The sequence below is a fragment of the Salvelinus sp. IW2-2015 genome, linkage group LG15, assembly GCF_002910315.2.
Source record: "Salvelinus sp. IW2-2015 linkage group LG15, ASM291031v2, whole genome shotgun sequence".
Lineage (NCBI taxonomy): Eukaryota > Metazoa > Chordata > Actinopteri > Salmoniformes > Salmonidae > Salvelinus > Salvelinus sp. IW2-2015.
In genome coordinates this window covers 59,777,283-59,783,488 of record NC_036855.1, presented here as the reverse complement: position 1 = coordinate 59,783,488, position 6,206 = coordinate 59,777,283, and positions in this window count along the sequence as shown.

The following is a 6,206-nucleotide window of genomic DNA, read 5'->3' as shown; positions in this document are numbered from 1 at the left end:
GTGTGGTCTGTCTGTGTGGTCTGTCTCTGTGGTCTCTGTCTCTGTGGTCTGTCTGTATGGTCTGTCTGTATGGTCTGTCTGTCTGTCTGTCTGTCTGTCTGTTTGCTGTCTGTCTGTCTGGTCTGGTGTGTGTGGCTGTCTGTGTATGGTCTGTCTGTATGGTCTGTCTGTGTGGTCTGTCTCTATGATCTGTCTGTGTGGTCTGTCTGTGTGGTCTGTCTGTATGCGTCTGGTCTCTATGGTCTGTCTGGTATGGTCTGTCTGTGTGTCTGTCTGCTGTGGTCTTGGTCTGTTGTCTGTTGTGTGGTCTGTCTCTATGGTCTGTCTGTGTGGTCTGGTCTGTGTGGTCTGTCTGTTGGTCTGTCCTGTGTGGTCTGTCTGTGTGGTCTGTCTGTGTGGTCTGTCTGTATGGTCTGTCTGTGTGTCTGTCTGTGTGGTCTGTCTGTGTGGTCTGTCTGTGTGGTCTGTCTGTGTGGTCTTCTGTGGGTCTGTCTGTGTGGTGTCATGGGTTGGAGATCATGTTTTTGAGGAGGGCTCTAAATGATGCCACATGTGGCTGGTTCTGATGGCCCCAATGTGGGAGCCAGGGCCAGCCTGAATAGCAAGCTCTGTTCCCTTCTCTCCACCTAACTCTTGACGTCTCACACAATCTGGCAGGCAGCCCAGAGACCATGATGGGAGTCAATTAACTCTAATGAATTGTAATATTGGCCTAATTTTAATCAGCAGTAATTCTCGTATAATAACCTTAACATTTCTGGACGCGATTGGCACATTGTCTTTGTGTAAGAGTGGATGTCTTTGTGTAAGAGTGGATGTCTTTGTGTAAGAGTGGATGTCTTTGTGTAAGAGTGGATGTCTGTGGTGCTGAAACAGAATATTCTAACACTGAAGGAATCTATGGGTCCTGACCTAGTCCTCCATCTCTGCGGCCTTTTCCTCTCTTCTCCTCACCTCTCATCCCTTTTCCTTCTCTCTTTCCCTCTCTCAATGTGGAGGAAATGCATTGGAAAGGAGAGCCAAAGTCACACAACATTAGTTTGGTAGTGGCTGCCGCTACAGAAAGCCATTACTCTTCCTTGACAGTATCATAGAGAATGGTGGAGCTGGGTCGCGCCTAGCCCCTCGCTCTCCCTCGCCATGCGCCACTCGCAGGAAATTGCCTCATACTTCAGCGGGCAGGAAGGTGACACGTCGGCGACACCCACGCATGTGTCACTTTCAGGGCCCAGGGCCTGGGTGGGAGCGGGCTCCAGTGCCACAGACAAGCGCTGCCTGGGGAGCAGTAGAGGAGAGCTGCCCAGGGGAAGCTGGTTGAGCTGGGGTCTGGACATGCAGGGAACCACGCTGGATTTAGAGGAGGGGCGGAGGAGGGGTAGAACTAGTTACCAATAAATTAGGTCTTAACCTCCCTAACTTTCTTTGRCCACTAGTATTTGACCTGATTGAACYMATCTACTGCACAAAAGGACTGGGTGGWAATGGAGAGTTGTGGCGTTGAGCTAGCCAGTTCTAGAGKGTGTTGCAGTAGATGGGATATTTGCAGCGCSCGCTGTCTCTTATTTGAWGAATTCTGACTCCTACAAAGAGGATAGKTAGGTGCCCCAYTGGGGGGATGGACGGAGGGATGAAGCAGGACCCAGGGAAAGTGCTAGGTGGTGAGCTTCTCTGTGGCTGGTTTCAGCCTGGAGTCTGGATCATAAGGGCTGTTCTGTCCGCTGCCACCCGTATGGGGAGCAGTAATGAAAGGAGAGGTTAAGGAGGAGAGTGAAGTGGTCTCGCTCGACAATAAATCCTATGTAGTAGGGGATGCTATGGGACCCCACTCCTAGAACACAGTAGGGGCGTTGAAAAGGGACAGGCGTACGCACACTTACTCAGACACACATGCTCACACACACACACACGCTATGGCTGTTAAGAACTGTTGTGCCTCGTCTATGAAAGAGATTGAGCTAATGAAAATATGGGCTAATGTTTTGTGGAGCGCATTCCCTGAAAAAGGCGAGGAATCTAATTTCTCACTCAATACATTAGGTTCTTTGTGTCATACGTTTGACTAAAATGTTGTTTATGAGTTGATTTGACTATTATTTGAAAATGTAGACATCATTTTAACAAAACTAAAGCCTTTATCAGTTCTGAAGCCACAGGCACYGATGCAGGTGTGGTATACATACCAGCTGCTGGGTTGGCCATTGTTTTCAGATGAGACATGTACATTGTGCTGTTTGAGAGGGAATAGAAAGCTTTATGCTGTTCCATCTCCTCCCGACACCACACCCCATCCCTGTGCAGACCTCTCCAGAGGACCAATGTTTATTGCCATTCTAAAGCAGGCTTTGTTGTGATTGTGTGTGCTCTCCGTCCCCTTCTCCTTGTTTCCACTCTTCTTTCATTTTGTGCAGGGCTGGGGGGATTGCTCTGTGCTGCGGCTCTGTGATTAGAGAGAGGGAGAAGCAGAGTGCTTCTCAGCAGGACTCTGTTTTATATTCATCAAAAGAGCTGCCTTTGATTTGCTCCCTCTGACGTGTGACAGTGGCGCGGCTGCAGCACCACACAGCCGCCGAGGAAATCGTGCACTTATCACCCCTCCCTCCTCATCCCTCTCCTCCCCTGTTCTCCTCACCTTCCTTTACCAGCAGTACCCACCACCCTATTCCCCACCATTCCCTCCCGCAGCCCAACCTTCAGGCCGTCTGGCCGTCTTATTCATTTCTCTATTGTTGTTAATATTGCCTCTTTTCACTCAAAAGGCAGACTTTTTCCAAGATGTGCCCTCGCCATCTCTCCCTCTCCTCAGAATAGTTACCCAGAGTAGAGCCTGTGGACTGACGGGCCAGCAGAGAGAGGGGGGTTGGGGGTTATATCATTCCCACCCTCATTATCCAGGGTGGGAATGATATAACATCTGGGTTGGAGAAAAGGCCAGGTAATGTCCTGGGATGGTGGAGGCTCAGGTTAACCCAGATAAAGTCCTGTCCTGTAGCCTGGAGGAGCATCTCTCACCCTGTCTCTATGACCTTCAGCTCTGTGTCAGTAGTAGCTCAGACGAGGCCTCTGTAGTTTCCTATGTGTTTACACAGGAGCCCACCCTATTACCACCCTCAACTAGCAGATCAGTCAATTCTGCACAGTTTCTGATGGCTCAGACTAAAATCACATACTCACGCACACACTCACACACTAGCTCTTCTCTCCAAACACTGCCCCCCTCTGCACCACGCCTGGGCCCGAGCAGGACACACACTCCTGTGTTTGAACAGGGCCCCTCTGTGCCGCAGAGACCAGCTTGGTTATTAACGGTGTCAATTATTAAAGCAATTTCCAACTCTGCAAACAGTGGCAGGGAGAGGCGAGCAGACGCAGGAACGTGTGTGTGGACGTGTGTGAGATCCATGGGGAGGGACAGACTGAGGCCATTTGCCTGCTGCTTTGTCCCTGCAGTGGCCCAGCTAACAAGGTCACATACACCYAAGGTTAGCTCGGAGGGAGGGGAACATGCTTGGGTAATATTTCACCTTCTCCTTGGTTCCACAAGCCTCTTATGCACACCACACACACACATGGACACATGCATACTTGCAAACACACTCACTTCCCAGTAACTGGAAATTGAAAGGTGTCCAATTGACGTTGTGCATGTACAGCAGCAGAATGAAATGCAAACTGAAGCAGTGTTCTCTGATGCTCACTGATCTCTCCTTGCCGTTTGACGATCCCCCATACTTCACGGCTCATGTCGCATTTGATAGTGATGCCGCCATGTTGCAGTTGATATACTGTACTGTATACACAGGGTTAAATGCATGCCACAGTCTCAGGGTCCTCAGGAGAGTGGGATACGTAAGTAAACATTCAGCTGCATATTGTGGCTAACATCAAATCTAATTTTACTAAACATTTTCCTAAACAACAACTGAAATGCTTACTTACGGGTACTTCCCAAAAATGCAGAATATAATAAAGAATTATTATAATAATAGAAAAAATGAATAACACAAGGAATAAATACATATTGAGCAATGATAGCTTGGCTATATGCACATGTTACCAGTACTGAGTCCATGTGCAGGGGTACGAGGAAATTGAGGCAGGTATGTACATATAGGTAGGGGTAAAGTGACTAGGCAACAGGATAGATAATAGACAGTAGCAGCAGCGTATGTCATGAGTGTGGAAGTGTGGACGTGTGTGTGTGCTGACAGTGTGCCTGTGTGTACTTGTCATGTGTGAGTGAGTGTGTGTGTGTATGTGTTGGAGTGTCAGTGTAAGTATGTGTGAGTGTGTGGGTAAAGTCAAAAAGGGTCAATGCAGATAGCCCTGGTATCTATTTGGTGAACTATTTAGCAGTCTCGTGGCTTGGGGTTGGAAGCATTTCTGGAGCCTTCTGGAGCGTCCCGGCACTGTTTGCCGTGCGGTAGCAGAGAGAACAGTCTATGACTTGGGTGACTGGTGTCTTTGAGAATTTTTAGGGCCTTCCTCTGACACCGCCTAGTATAGAGGTCCTGGATGGTAGGGAGTTTGGCTCCAGTGATGTACTTGGCTGTACGCACTACCCTCTGTAGCGCCTTACGATCAGATGCCAAGCAGTTGCCATACCTAGCGGTGATGCAGCCAGTCAAGATGCTCTCAGTGGTGCAGCTGTAGAACTTTTTAGACTCTATGGGCCCATGCCAAATCTTTTCAGCCTCCTGAGGGAGAAAAGGCGTTGTCGTGCCCTCTTCGCGTCTATGTTGGTGTGTTTGGACCATGATAGGTCCTTAGTGATGTTGACGCMGAGGAACTTGAAGCTCTCGACCCGCTCCACTACAGCCCTGTCGATGTGAATGGGGGCGTGTTTGGCCCTCCGTTTCCTGTTGTCCACGATAAGCTCCTTTGTCTTGCCCACGTTGAGGGAGATGTTATTGTCCTGGCACCACACTGCCAGGTCTCTGAGCTCCTCCCTATAGGCTGTCTCATTGTCGTTGGTAATCAGACCCACCACCGTCGTGTCATTGGCAAACTTGGTTAAATTATTTTATCTTCTCTTCTCCTGTGTTGTGTTTGAGTCAAGCCTCGCTCCTGAAAACAAAAACTACTGTAGGTCCTTTAGTATTAACTCTCACATCTTATTGCTCAGAGGGCCGATGTGGAACAGACAGACAAAGTAGAAGGACTACAAAGTAATACAATGGAATATACAGCGTAGGCTTATGATGCCTCACGCATTTAGAGCTTTCCGTGTTTAGATAACTTCTAGGAGGGAATGTTAGTGTCAGGCTGCACAGCTCACAGCTCCAGGGAGAAGGTAGTTGGATGGCAGTTTGAATGGAGTTTGATAGGAGCGTAATGACCGTCTGATGGCCCTCCTGTCTGGGTCTTGTCAGGCTGTTCAAGGTGACCGCTCCAGACCCCACTGTCTGTCTCTGCGTCTCTCTGTCTACATGCATGATGATGCATTTGATCCGAACCCATCTCCCTAATGGTCTCTGTGAGCTGCCAGCATTCTACAGAGCACTCAAGAAGCCCTTGTCCCTGTCATTTCAGATGTTCACCTGCCCCACTAAGCATAGGTAGCCATTCGTCCCTCGTTCGCCCGCTGCTCTTGACAGAAAGAAAGAGGGAGAGAGAAAGAGGGAGAGAAAGGGAGTATTAAATCCTGCAATGCTGCACTTTGTGTCAGAGTGGGAACATCTTCCTTCTGCTCCACTGTAATCTCTGAAGCMGTGCCATGGTGTGTCCGTGTTAAGTTGATACCGAGCTTTGGGCTACTGTGGACCTCTACTTCTGAAGCTCTACTGTAGGGCCKAAACCCCATAATCCAACTCAAAGGCAGACGCTTGGGTTAGTTATGTGACTATGTGCTGGAGATTGACTGGCTCTTTTCTGAGAGGCGTTTTCTCTCTCCTCTTTCCTCCTCTGTTGTTCCCCCATGTTCCTGAGGCTGGCTCTTTGGCCCTGCAGGACCCCCACAAGGCTCTGGGTGATTCCAGCGTTTATCCTCCCGCCCCTCCATGTCTCTCACTGGRGAGAAAGTAGGAAACGGGGATAGCAGCAGCTCATCCTCAGGGCTCCACTGTCTGCTGCCACATAGGCCCTGTGGCCTTCTGCATATTTCTATGGAAACACTGACTGGCTATTTCTGTAGCTGATCTGACAGCAACCATCCTGTCTGGCGCTCTGTACATAATGTAGCTTTGTGTAATATATAAAGAGCCATACAC